The sequence below is a fragment of the Aegilops tauschii genome, chromosome 3 (genome assembly GCF_002575655.3).
Source record: "Aegilops tauschii subsp. strangulata cultivar AL8/78 chromosome 3, Aet v6.0, whole genome shotgun sequence".
NCBI lineage: Eukaryota > Viridiplantae > Streptophyta > Magnoliopsida > Poales > Poaceae > Aegilops > Aegilops tauschii.
This window is the reverse complement of record NC_053037.3, coordinates 629326100-629340616: the sequence shown is the minus strand read 5'-3', so window position 1 is coordinate 629340616 and position 14517 is coordinate 629326100.

Genomic DNA, 14517 nt, shown 5'->3' with positions numbered 1-14517 from the left:
TGAACTGTGTGCGATTTGTGCCCTATCGCACACGAGTTTTCTTCGTAACCCGTCTGCCATGCTAGACTCCATCGCACACGTTTTCCAACAATTACCATCTGCGATAATGTTCTATCACAAACGGTTCAGGAGCCCCTTCGCACACATACAAGTGCTGCAGACCGTTTGTGATTTGTTAGGTATCACCGACGGTTGCCGCAAGAGTGACGTGTGCTTTTCGTTTGGGATCCCACACGTTTCCTGAAAAAATACGACTGGGATTGTATTTTGCATTGGGCACAATTTACTCCCAGTTCTCGTGTGCGATAACGCGATATCACAAACGGTTCCGGAGAACCTACGCACACGTAGTAGCGCTGCAAATCGTTTGCGATCTGCTGTGTATCACCGACGGTTCCGCTACGATTGACGTATGCTTTCTGATGTGGATCGCACACACTCATTTAGTTGAACCGTGTGCGGAGCAATTGTCAGGTTAAAACAAAAATATCACATTTTGAATCAGCACAAAGAAAGCAAATTCGCCACAATATCCAATTGAACAAATAAACAAAAATATCCCATTTTGAATCGGCATGCAAAAAGCAAATTAGCCATAATATTTAATTAAACAAATAGTGTTCACAGGAAGAACATTCATCAGATTTCGCAACAATTGCAATTGAACATATGGTAGCTAAATTCCAATGATTTGTCCACACATATATGCATTACATAATTAATCATAGTGTACGAAATATGAAGACCTCATCAGATGGAAAACAATGGATCCATGCATTATATGTTTAGCGGCTAACTCTTACTCAATGTTTCAGGAGAACACATGCTGAAATCTTAATTATCACCAGTGGGATTGATGTAGTGATCCAGGAAGAAGTCGCTGATAAATCTTCGAACCATCAGCAATTCACCAGCCGGGAGCGGTTCAGGGGTCCTCGGTTTTAAGATGAGCTGCAGTATTTTTAAGATCAGAATGTGCCATATGAGTGGAATAGAAGATATTAATTAAGATAGACTTACCGGTACTAATTCGCGAGGATCGTCACAACTATCAGCAGATTTGCAGATGGAGATCATGTGTCTGCAAACATAGTATCTACAAAGGTTGGTCCCTGCTTCTTGCTGAGGACACTAGAATCTTTTGTACAAAATTAGTCATGTATTTGTCCTGTTAGGAACAACCTAACCGGTGTTAGATGTATTATTTTTTCTTTGGACAAAATAGAAAGAGGTTTAGTTAGAAGCTTGAACATTTGACTAGCGTAAGGAAAGGTATTTGCAGACTGTTGGATAAATTTTCTGAAAATAACGGATTTCGGAAAATTGATGAATTTAAAAAAAATGTAGGAATGGGAAAAATATTTCCTAATTTGAAACAACGCTAACCAATTTAGAAAGGGAATTTGAATTTGAATAAATCTTCACAAATTCAGAAAATGTTTGTGAATTCTTAAAAAAATATGAATTCAATTTTTTTTAATTTGCGAAAACTTTATGAATTAACAAAAGATGATGAATTTTAAAATGTTCAGGAATTCTTCATGAATTTAAGAAATAGTCCTCGGTTTAGAATAATTTCACAATTCTTAATGGACGCCCTTAGCGCATATGATATGGAACATCGTCACGTTGTGCTATCCCGAGTAGGACGGCGCGACGGGCACAACTCTATTCCAGCCTCCCTCCTCTACAATGGTGCGAGCTCGAGGGTCAGCTCCCGTCTTCCTCCATGGGAGAAAGATGCAGGGGTGAGGGTCTTCTCCGCCACCACTTCGATGAGCCTGACTGCCCAAAGCACCTGCCGCCTACCATGCTAAGCCCTCCTCCACCAGCCCACCTCTCCATCTCTGTCTTGTGTTGCCGGCAGGAAAAGGAAACCATGTATTTGACTGTAGAAACTTCAATCGGCTATCAATATATTTGTGGGAATAGCATAAGAAAGCAACAATTCAATTAACTTCTATTTTACAGCTTATTATTATTTTTGAACCATACATGGAGTTTTATTTGAATTCACTAAGATGGAAGAAGATACAACGCCAAAGAAAGAAACAAACCATACAAGTGACACAACAAAACTTAGAAATAAAAGCTTAAATCACCAAAGCAAACCTAGCAGAGACTAGGCAAGAGAAGCACACAACGCGGGAAAGCGAGAACAATCTACTGCTAGAGCCAAACAACAAGATCCAAGCAACGACTAGTGTCAAAATGACAACAAAGACTATAGCACGGCACCATGGGGAACAGACGACCACCAGTTTTTTTTGTTTTTTTTTTTGAAGGGAGACGACCACCAGTTTTTTTTTTTTTTTGAAGGGAGACGACCACCAGCTTTGAGACAACAACACTTGCATGAGTCTAGGTGCAATGTCACTGAATAGCAAGGCCACCAGCCCAACACCACCATACAGGCCGTTACCCAGCCCAAAGAGAAGGGGCCATATGGGGAACACGCATGAGCCAGCCAGAGGGGTCGTAGAGCGCTGCGTCTGCAAATCCCCACTCGTTAGGGTTCCACTTCCTCTCGGCGGCGACGCTCGACGTCCCATCGTAGAGATTTCTTTACCCCGCTACCTGCCCCTCGCCGGCGATCGTGGGGCTCGCACCCCGTTTGGATCTGATGGGGACCATACCGCCCGCGGATCAGAACTTCTCGGGCAAGAGAACCATGGATGAGGGGGCTTCAGGGTCCGGCACGGTAGTGTCCGATCTGGAGGCGCTGATGGAGGAATTAGGACTGAAGGAGGATGATCTCCAGGACGTGATTGTGGATGACGAGGAGCTGCAGGAAGAGGCGACTCGATGGATGGCCATTGCACGGGTGCATACGGAGAAACCCTAGCCAATATTGGTTCTATAAGAACATGAGGATTGCATGGTGTGACGCCCTCGATTCAATCGTACACTAATCATACACGCAAATGTGTACGATCAAGATCAAGGACTCACGGGAAGATATCACAACACAACTCTAGACACAAATTAAAATAATACAAGCTTTATATTACAAGCCAGGGGCCTCGAGGGCTCGAATACATGAGCTCGATTACACAAGAGTCAGCGGAAGCAACAATATCTGAGTACAGACATAAGTTGAACAGGGATGCCTTAAGAAGGCTAGCACAAAAAGCAACACGATCGAAGAGGCAAGGCCTCCTTCCTGGGAGCCTCCTAACTACTCCTGGTCGTCAGCGGTCTCCACATAGTAGCAGGCATCGGCGGTGGCATCTGGCTCCTGGGCTCCGACATCTGGTTGCATCAACTGGAAAGAAGAAGAAAGGGGCAAAGGGGGAGCAAAGCAACCGTGAGTACTCATCCAAAGTACTCGCAAGCAAGGATCTACACTAAATATTTTTTGTTGAAATTTGGAACATTTGTTGTAAAAAGAAGAGAACAAATATTTGAAAGTCTAAACAGTTTTAGAATTTTTGAACAAAATTGCAAATCAGGAACCATTTAGAAAATATGATCGAATGCCAACAGTTTTTACATTTCTAAACATTTGTTTAAATTAGGAAATAAACTTGAAAAAAAGAAAAATGAAAGAAAAGAAAAGAAGAAACAAAAAAAAGAAAAGAAAAAGAAAAAGGAGAGAAAAGAAACAAACGAAACAGGAAAAAAGGAAAAAAGAAAACAAAAAAGAAACAGAAAAAATAAACCGGTTTGAAAGAACCGGATTGAACCTTCCAGAAGTTCCCAAAACCGGGATCCCTGGAATGCAACCATCGCTTCTAAATGGGCCGGCCCATCTCGGTTGATTCCTTCGATCTCCTGTGCGCTTGCCCGACATTTCGACGCAGACTATTTTTCCCTTTTAGCGATTCGACGGGCAAATCCTAAACGGCGCCCGCTGCACCCGTTTTAGTTCTTTTCACTAACGGGCGCATACCCCCGCAGCGGCTTGGGCTCGGGCCGTCTACGTTCTTTTTTCTGCTTAAAGAACGTGCGTGGGTGGGAAATCGAACCCACGACTTCTTCGTTCCAACTAACTCGCAGTAACCAGCAGGACAACAGACTCGCAGTAATCGGCGGTGGCATCTGGCTCCTGGGCTCCGACATCTGGTTGCATCAACTGGAAAGAAGAAGAAAGGGGCAAAGGGGGAGCAAAGCAACCGTGAGTACTCATCCAAAGTACTCGCAAGCAAGGATCTACACTAAATATTTTTTGTTGAAATTTGGAACATTTGTTGTAAAAAGAAGAGAACAAATATTTGAAAGTCTAAACAGTTTTAGAATTTTTGAACAAAATTGCAAATCAGGAACCATTTAGAAAATATGATCGAATGCCAACAGTTTTTACATTTCTAAACATTTGTTTAAATTAGGAAATAAACTTGAAAAAAAGAAAAATGAAAGAAAAGAAAAGAAGAAACAAAAAAAAGAAAAGAAAAAGAAAAAGGAGAGAAAAGAAACAAACGAAACAGGAAAAAAGGAAAAAAGAAAACAAAAAAGAAACAGAAAAAATAAACCGGTTTGAAAGAACCGGATTGAACCTTCCAGAAGTTCCCAAAACCGGGATCCCTGGAATGCAACCATCGCTTCTAAATGGGCCGGCCCATCTCGGTTGATTCCTTCGATCTCCTGTGCGCTTGCCCGACATTTCGACGCAGACTATTTTTCCCTTTTAGCGATTCGACGGGCAAATCCTAAACGGCGCCCGCTGCACCCGTTTTAGTTCTTTTCACTAACGGGCGCATACCCCCGCAGCGGCTTGGGCTCGGGCCGTCTACGTTCTTTTTTCTGCTTAAAGAACGTGCGTGGGTGGGAAATCGAACCCACGACTTCTTCGTTCCAACTAACTCGCAGTAACCAGCAGGACAACAGACTCGCAGTAATCGGCGGTGGCATCTGGCTCCTGGGCTCCGACATCTGGTTGCATCAACCGGAAAGAAGAAGAAAGGGGCAAAGGGGGAGCAAAGCAACCGTGAGTACTCATCCAAAGTACTCGCAAGCAAGGATCTACACTAAATATTTTTTGTTGAAATTTGGAACATTTGTTGTAAAAAGAAGAGAACAAATATTTGAAAGTCTAAACAGTTTTAGAATTTTTGAACAAAATTGCAAATCAGGAACCATTTAGAAAATATGATCGAATGCCAACAGTTTTTACATTTCTAAACATTTGTTTAAATTAGGAAATAAACTTGAAAAAAAGAAAAATGAAAGAAAAGAAAAGAAGAAACAAAAAAAAGAAAAGAAAAAGAAAAAGGAGAGAAAAGAAACAAACGAAACAGGAAAAAAGGAAAAAATAAAACAAAAAAGAAACAGAAAAAATAAACCGGTTTGAAAGAACCGGATTGAACCTTCCAGAAGTTCCCAAAACCGGGATCCCTGGAATGCAACCATCGCTTCTAAATGGGCCGGCCCATCTCGGTTGATTCCTTCGATCTCCTGTGCGCTTGCCCGACATTTCGACGCAGACTATTTTTCCCTTTTAGCGATTCGACGGGCAAATCCTAAACGGCGCCCGCTGCACCCGTTTTAGTTCTTTTCACTAACGGGCGCATACCCCCGCAGCGGCTTGGGCTCGGGCCGTCTACGTTCTTTTTTCTGCTTAAAGAACGTGCGTGGGTGGGAAATCGAACCCACGACTTCTTCGTTCCAACTAACTCGCAGTAACCAGCAGGACAACAGACTCGCAGTAATCGGCGGTGGCATCTGGCTCCTGGGCTCCGACATCTGGTTGCATCAACCGGAAAGAAGAAGAAAGGGGCAAAGGGGGAGCAAAGCAACCGTGAGTACTCATCCAAAGTACTCGCAAGCAAGGATCTACACTAAATATTTTTTGTTGAAATTTGGAACATTTGTTGTAAAAAGAAGAGAACAAATATTTGAAAGTCTAAACAGTTTTAGAATTTTTGAACAAAATTGCAAATCAGGAACCATTTAGAAAATATGATCGAATGCCAACAGTTTTTACATTTCTAAACATTTGTTTAAATTAGGAAATAAACTTGAAAAAAAGAAAAATGAAAGAAAAGAAAAGAAGAAACAAAAAAAAGAAAAGAAAAAGAAAAAGGAGAGAAAAGAAACAAACGAAACAGGAAAAAAGGAAAAAAGAAAACCAAAAAGAAACAGAAAAAATAAACCGGTTTGAAAGAACCGGATTGAACCTTCCAGAAGTTCCCAAAACCGGGATCCCTGGAATGCAACCATCGCTTCTAAATGGGCCGGCCCATCTCGGTTGATTCCTTCGATCTCCTGTGCGCTTGCCCGACATTTCGACGCAGACTATTTTTCCCTTTTAGCGATTCGACGGGCAAATCCTAAACGGCGCCCGCTGCACCCGTTTTAGTTCTTTTCACTAACGGGCGCATACCCCCGCAGCGGCTTGGGCTCGGGCCGTCTACGTTCTTTTTTCTGCTTAAAGAACGTGCGTGGGTGGGAATCGAACCCACGACTTCTTCGTTCCAACTAACTCGCAGTAACCAGCAGGACAACCAGACCGTATGTCTTCATTTACATCCTCTTCCTTCTTTTGTACTTTTTTCTTTCCTTTTTTTCTCTTTTAATTTCTTTTTCTTTGTTAAATGCGTGAACGTTTTACAATTTCTTGAACTTTTTTTTCAAAATCGGATGAACCTTTTTCAAATTCTTGAACTGTTTTTTCAAATCAATGAACTTTTTTTCAAAACCGATGAACTCTTTTTCAAAATCGATGAACTCTTTTTCGAAATCGACGTACTCTTTTTGAAAATCGATGAACCCTTTTCAAAATCGATGAACTATTTTTCAAAAACCGATGAACTCTTTTTCGAAATCGATGAACTTTTTTTGAAAATTGATGAACTCTTTTCCAAATCGATCACCTTTTTTCAAGATCGATGAACTATTTTTCAACATCGATGAACTCTTCGGAAAATCGATGAACTTTTTTTCAAAATCGATGAACTCTTTTCAAAATCATTGAACTCTTTTCAAAATCGATGAACTTTTTTTCAAAATCGATGCTTTTACCAAAATGAGTGAACTTCTTAAAAAATCGATGAACTTTTTCTTAAAAATTCATGAACTTTCTAAAAATCGATGATCTTGTTTTCAAATTTACCTTTTCTTTTTTCAAGAGAATTTATATTGGTTCTTACTAAAGAAAACGTTAAATAGGACGGTTTTTTAGTATTACATAAAAGAACTAGCTTGGTCTGGTGGTTAATGCATTAAGCTGAGACTGGGTTGGTTCTGGGTTCGATTCCCAGCTATCCCATACATAACATATTTTTCAATTACGATTAGTTTTCTATATTTTTCTTCGCGTTTGCTTGCTGAGTCGGTTGGTGGGTCGGCCCGCTACGCGTCGCTAGCGAGCGCCCGTATCGCCAGCCGGCGCCTGAAGCGCTGGTTAGGACCACCCGATTCGACGGGCTGCTCTGGCTGAAGGTTTTTCATCTCCCCACTTCGTATTGGGCCGGCCCATTTATGCGTGTAGAAACTCGAGAAAAAGAAAGAATTAAGAGGAGAGCCAAGATTCGATACCAGCTCTTCAACAGCGATGTTTATTATTATTTTTGCTTATTATTCCGGCTACGTCATGTTGCTAATATATTGTAGCTGCGCTCTCTACTTGAGGCGATTAATGTATTTTTTTCGTTTTCTTTTTCTTTCTTCTTCTCCATTTTTTCAATTTTTTTGCACTTTGTTTCTTCGTTTTTTTCATTTCTGTTTTTTTGGTTTTCTTTGTTCTTTTGCTTATTATTCTACATTTTTTGTATACGTCAACAACATTTTTCTACTACACATCCAACATTTATTCAATCCTTGTTCAACATTTTTTAAATACTTGTTCAACATTTTTCAAACACTTATTCAACATTTTCATACACATGAACACCCTTTTTCAAATACTTATTCAACATTTTATTCAAATACTTGTTCAAAAATTTTAAAATAGTTATTCAAAAAAAATCTATACATAATCAAGATTTTCTTAAATACTCCCTCCGTTCCTAAATATAAGTCTTTGTCGAGATTTCACTATGGACTACATATGAAGCAAAGTGAGTGAATCTACACTCTAAATTGCATATATATACATCCGTATGTGGTTCATAATGGAATCTCTACAAAGACTTATATTTAGGAACGGAGGGAGTACTTGTTAAACATTTTATAAGATTCTTGTTCAATTTTTTTTTGAAATACTTATTCAGCATTTTAATATACATGATCAACATTTTCTTAAATTATTTTTCAACATTTTTTAAAATTCTTGTTTAACAATATTTTCAAATACTTGTTCAACATTTTTCGTATACTCATTCTACGTTTTGTAATACTTATTAGACATTTTCAAATAGATTTTCAACATTTTTAATATTTATTCAATATTTTTAAATACTTGTTTAACATTTTCCTAATGCCTTTTTTGATATTTTATAATACTTATTCGACAATTTTCAAATACTTTTTCAACACTTTTTTAAATGTGTTTTTGAAGATTGTGTTTGTAATGTATATATTTAAAATATTTTAAAGTATAAATAAAAATAAATAAATAAATCATATAACCGAAAAAACCTGAAAAAAACCGAAACAAAAAACAGGCAGGGGCTTCCGGTGTGCGTGGCCGGCCCATATGCTCGCTCGCTTCTAGCGATGTCGGGATGCGCCCGATCGGATGGATTTGGCTTGACCACGGGCCAAACACACATTTTGTTGTGAAAGGCCTAGTATGGGCCTGGGAACCCATACGTACTGAGTTGCGGCCCAGTCGAGTTCAGTTGGCAAACGGGCCAATTGGAAGGGGTAACCGGCCGGCATAGGTCGACCCCGATAAGTTGGCAAACGGGCAATCTAGAATCCCGCGGCGGCGACATGGAGAGGACAAGCTAGAATCCCGGCGGCGGCAAGAGCGAGCCATGGCCGACGGTGACATGGAGAGCAGGGTGATTATCGGCGTGGCCGTGGCGTTGTGCATGGTGTACCTCATGGTGATGGGTACGGACGCGTTGGACCCCGATTTGGTGGCCTCGTCGCCGGCTGCCGCATCTTCAGCATCTTGGAGAAGCCGGTGCTGGAGTGGAACCTCCTCTACTGGTCCATCATGTATCTACTAGTCGCATAAGTGATCGAGCACCTTGCATTATGTACATATTCGTAGTATAATTGTTCTAGCTTGATTTGCCCTTAAATACGCAATGAGATACTCAAATATCCTACATATTGGCTACCAACTTATGTCCTAGTTATGGAGTACTCTTTTGTTGTTGATTCCTAGTACGAGATGATGAACATCTTCAATTATCGTACACCCTCTTTTTTCTGGCCCGGATTCTAGAGAAATAACTATTGTTGTTATCCCTGCTAATCAACAGTAATCGATCCAAACAGTGAAATCTGTGTGAACATAAAAGAAAATTAATTAAGAGGACCATCACCAGACAGACGCGTGGTTGTTGGATCTGGTGACGGCGGCGCTTGTATGCGTCGTTTCCTTCTTGGAGGCGTCGCTTCCGGAGAGCCCTTCTCGCGGTCCTTGTGATGTCAAAAGATGGTTGGCACCGATGGTTATCGTTGTATATCGTCAATCGTTGTTTTCATTGCTTCGGTTTTTTTTTCTTCCTCCGCCTAGGCATAGCTTTGGTCTTTGTATGACTTTGCACTCTGCCGGGGTGGTCATTCGCGTGTGTGTTGTGTTGGCCGTGTGCATCCTAGTTATGCAGAGGCCGGGTGTGTACTCATTATGATTGTATCCCTCGATGCTACTCTATGAGTCAATATAAAACACCCTTTATCGAAAAAACTACTCCAAGTCAAGTCAATCGAGAAATATGTAGTCACTCCCATATCGTTGGTTGCAATTTTTGTTGGTGGCATCTGTGTTTACTTCATCCTCTCCTCCCATCACGTTGCCTGCGTCTTTAAGGTTGATATATTGGCTTTTTCAACATCTCCCGCCATCTTTCGGCGTATCCAAGGCTTTGTGGCGGCACAACCTCCGACAACAGTTACAATCCCAGGTCACCATCTCGTCATGTCTATGGGCATGTTTGACGTGTGGATTGCCAAGAAAGACCGCCACCACCCCCAAGAATGAATCACCTCAATGAGAGCTCTTGGCAACATGGATGGACGGGAGGTGTCGGGAGCTTGGAGTCGGGCATGGAGATGAGAGAGAATGAGGTATGGAACGACAACCGGCTTGTTAGGGAGGAGGTGTGGGGTCAAGGTCGGGCAAAGAGGGAGAAAAGTGCGGCTGACAAGTGGGAATGGTGTTCGGTTGAGCGCGTCCAACGCAGACAAATGGGAGAGCACCAAATATAGGGGAATTTTTATTGTCTAATCCCCCAAGTGAACATTCAGGCGAGAAGTCAGAGATACCCTTGAAGATGCATGGTGCACAAAAACTACAGGTGTAGAAAGAAAGGTGCAAATACTTGGTTGCACGTTTTTAAATAAAAGTTATAGTACTAAATAGTATTGAAATACTAGCTATATTTTGAAGATATAAAAGCAGAGTCAAGGCTGAAGGGAGGACATCATGGACTCAAAAATACAGATCTTAATATTTGGTTGATCTAAGTGAAGTGCAAGATCTTAATATTTGATTTGACAAGATACTTTTCGATGGTTGCAACAGGTCGACAAGGATCAATGTTGCTCTTTTCCCCTTCCTTTTCCGTTTTCATCCGCCCACATAGAGTTGGTCTTCGACTTTGCTATGTGTCAGTGTGATCTTGTGTGTATTGGTGTTGGTTGTGTGCATCTTAGCTTTGCAGAGGCCAGATGTATACTCATTGTGTTTTGTATCTCCTTGATGCTTCATTATGAGTTTATAAAATCGCCCTTTTTAGAAAAAGTGAAGTGCAAGATCTGCGTCGTCGGCTCGGTGGCGGTTGTGCTGACCCGCAGAAACTTGCCATCATCGCCAATGGGAATGCGGCTATCTCGCGCCCCTCGCATGCACAGCTAGAGGGGCCCTCTACCGCCATGTTGGGTTACGCCTCTGCCTGTGCGAGGGCAATTTTGGCCAGGACCATGATCACTTCCTCGGAAAGTCACGGTGGTCCGTCGACACCGGAGATCTCGTCGAGAACGGAGGAGAGACATACAGACATTTTGGAGGCGCAACCAGGGGAGGTTCAAAATCAGGCAGTGTTACATGCAGGGCAGCAATCGGGCCATGTTTTCGTGTGGGCCTATCTACGATGTTGCATGAGGGCGCTATGGCTGGGTAACCCTAATCAGCTGCCATCGCTCGGGATCACTGACACTGTGACTCCTCCTTCGACTGCATCGTCCACATCGCCTTCGTCTTCCTCCGTCAGGCCGACTATGAATCCTTCCTTGACTCCGGTCACCTCCACATAGTTCTCCCTGCCGGAGACGCCGACAACCATCGCTTCACAACCGTGCACTAGTGCCAACCGCTCATACGCGGTGGTTTCGGCGTCTCTGTCGTCCTCGATGGCGGGCGTTTCCCCCTCCTCCATGGGATGCCTCGACCGCAGGAGGGCCGCCGCCTTGATTAACACTCTTTTGAATACATGGTTAACATTTTTTCAAATTCTTGATTAACACTCTTTTGAATACATGGTTAACATTTTTTTATACACATTTAACATTTTTAAATGTTTGATTAACATTTTCCTAATACAAGATTACAATCTTTTGAATACATGGTCAACATTTGTTCGATGCACATTTAACATTTTTCAAATGCTTGATCAAAAAATTTCATATACATATTAATTTATTTTCAAATGCTTGAATATCATTTGTTAAATACATGACCAACTTTTTTCACACACAACTGTATATTTTTCGTACACATGAGAAATATTTTCTCTATACACATTTAACATTTTTTAAATGCTTCATTAATATATTTTTAAATTTTTTTACGTAATGTATGTTTTGTAATATATTTTATTTAGAATATTTGAAATTATAAACAATAGTAAAGAAGAGAAAGACAAAAAGAAGAAAAAGCGATGCTACAGCCTCCAGCCCACCTGGGCAGGCCCATCTCGCACTCCGACGCGAGTCTTCCCTATATCACGATTTGAGCACACGGCATTTTCCAAGTGCCGCACAGTTGTCTGTTTTATAATTTGGATTTCAAAAAGCTGCGAATTGTAAAAAAAATGTTTGTGAATTCGGAAAATATTGGAGAAAAGATAAATGCTCACGGCTTTAAAACAATGTTCATGATTTCGAACAAATGTTGGTTTATTCAAAAGATGGTGGCAATTTCAAAAAATGTTCATGAATTTTTAAAATTTATACACAATAAATTCACAAAATGTCAAGGAGTTTCAAAAAATGTTCACAAAATAAAAACAAATGTCCGCTGATACAAAATATATTCAGGAATTCGAAATAAATTTTATGTAAAAAACATGTAATTTTCCAGAATTTGAAAAGTTCTTCTCAAATTTGAATTTTTTCACATATGCAAAAGACTTGTTCACGAGTTCCTAAAACATATATGCAATTTTAAAAAATGTTTGTGAATCCAAAAAATGTTCATGAATATGTCGAATATGGTGAGTAATCACAAAAATATTAATAGTTTCAAAAAATACAACAGTATTTTTAATGCGATGAAGAAAGTTTGAATTAAAAAAAGTTCACCCCTAATCAAAAAAATGTTCAAATACTTGAAAAAGATCACCAATTCGAAAAAACATTCCCAAATTTCATACATTATTCATTACATTTCGAACGAAAAACTGAAAAGGGAAAAAACTGAAAAGTCAAATATAAAGGAAAAAAATTAAAAAGGAAAGGAGAAATAACCAAAAAATGAAACACCAGCTTCGGAAGGTCCTTAACCCTCCCAAAACCAGACATGAGCTAGTTTGGCCGCCCCATGTACTATGTACATTTATATATATATATATCAGAAACATTTTTTTATACACGTGTAGGATTTTAAAAATATGTTATCAATTTTTTTGTGTAGTAACTAAAATCGAAAAAGTAACAACGGAAACCGCAGAAAAAATTGAAATAAAAGCTGCAAACAGAATGTGAAACAATGAAAACAAGAAAGAAACAAAGAAAAAAAACTGATGAAAACAAGGAATATAGAAAAAGAAAACAGTTGAAAAAGCAGAATAAAAGAAACCTAGTGAAAACCAAGAAAGAAACAGATAAAAAATGAAGAGACCGATGAAAACAAAGGAAACAAAGACAAAATTAAAAATCAGAAAGAAAAGAAAAAAATCCCAGTAAAGACCAAGAAAGAAACGAAAATAAAAATAAAAAACAAAGAAAAATATCGAAACAATCTGTGAAAAATGATAAATGAATGAAGAAAAGAAGTGAAAAAAAAAGAAAACCAAAGAAGAAACATAAAAAAAAACCAAACCAGTTTCCAGTACTACACAACAGAGAAGACGAGGAAAAGCTACCTTACAACCGTCTACGTCCGACCTTGGCGAGCTACCTTACAACGACCCAGGCAGGACCACTAACTACGCGACGGGATAATCTCTTTCGCAGAATACTATAGAACTCGTACAAAGTTAGATATACGTAATTACTAATTAACGAGTACTCCTTTCAAAGATTACTCTCATCTTAACAGGTTGTGACAAGTAACGCGCTGTATATGCGCCACTTGTCGTAATCGGGTAGTTTTGTTTTCTTGATTTGCTTATTCGAAACATGTTATCTCTTAAATTGTGCGACCAAATCTCGAAGCGTTTTCACCGTTGGATCCCTCGCATCGAGATCTTCAAAACCATATCCCATGTTAATAGGTTTTGACGAACTTTTATTTTTACGAAAAAACTGGACAGAAAAAACCCGAACCGAGAGCATGTTTTTTTCCTTCCGAAGTGGCACATGTTTTTTTTTCCGAAAGACACGACTATGATTTCCACGGAAGCAAATCCGTATCTTCATGAGAAGTAGATACGTGCCTCTCGCGGAAGCCCACCCCTAGTGACCCTTGCAAGGATCACCAAGGACTCCTCCTCAATTAGTTGCTCTCTATACGGTTTTCAGGTACATGGACCAAAGGAAAATAAAGGCCTTTACACAACAGCCCATCTATCCCTAGGCCATAGATAAATGACACCAGCCAAAATGGAAATTCCTATGCGCTGCTCGTTCGGTCGAACTGTCATGCAACACATATGCGAAAACCCCACAGCGCTAACAATGTGCCGGCCCATTACACCAAAGCTAGCCAGCCAGTTTTGGCAACCTTCTAGAAGGTTTTGCTTCTTCTTGTTTTGTTTGTTTTTAGTTTTTCCTTTTTCTTTTTTCTGTTTACTTTTCTTTTGTTTCTTTTTCTGTTTCCTTTTCTTTTGTTTCTTTTTCTGTTCTATTTTCTTTTCTAAAAGAGCTTCTTTAAAAAAAATTCATAATTTTAAAAATTGTTCATTTATTTAACAAATATCCATTTTTTAAAATTTTCATATTTTTTTAAAAAATTCATAAATTCATAAATTGTTCGCATTTTAAAAAAATTCGGAAAATTTCAAAAATGTTCTTGTTTTAAAAAAATTGTTTGGAATTGTTTTTTCAAAATTTTGAAAAAATCTTCTTCTTTCCAAAATTTAT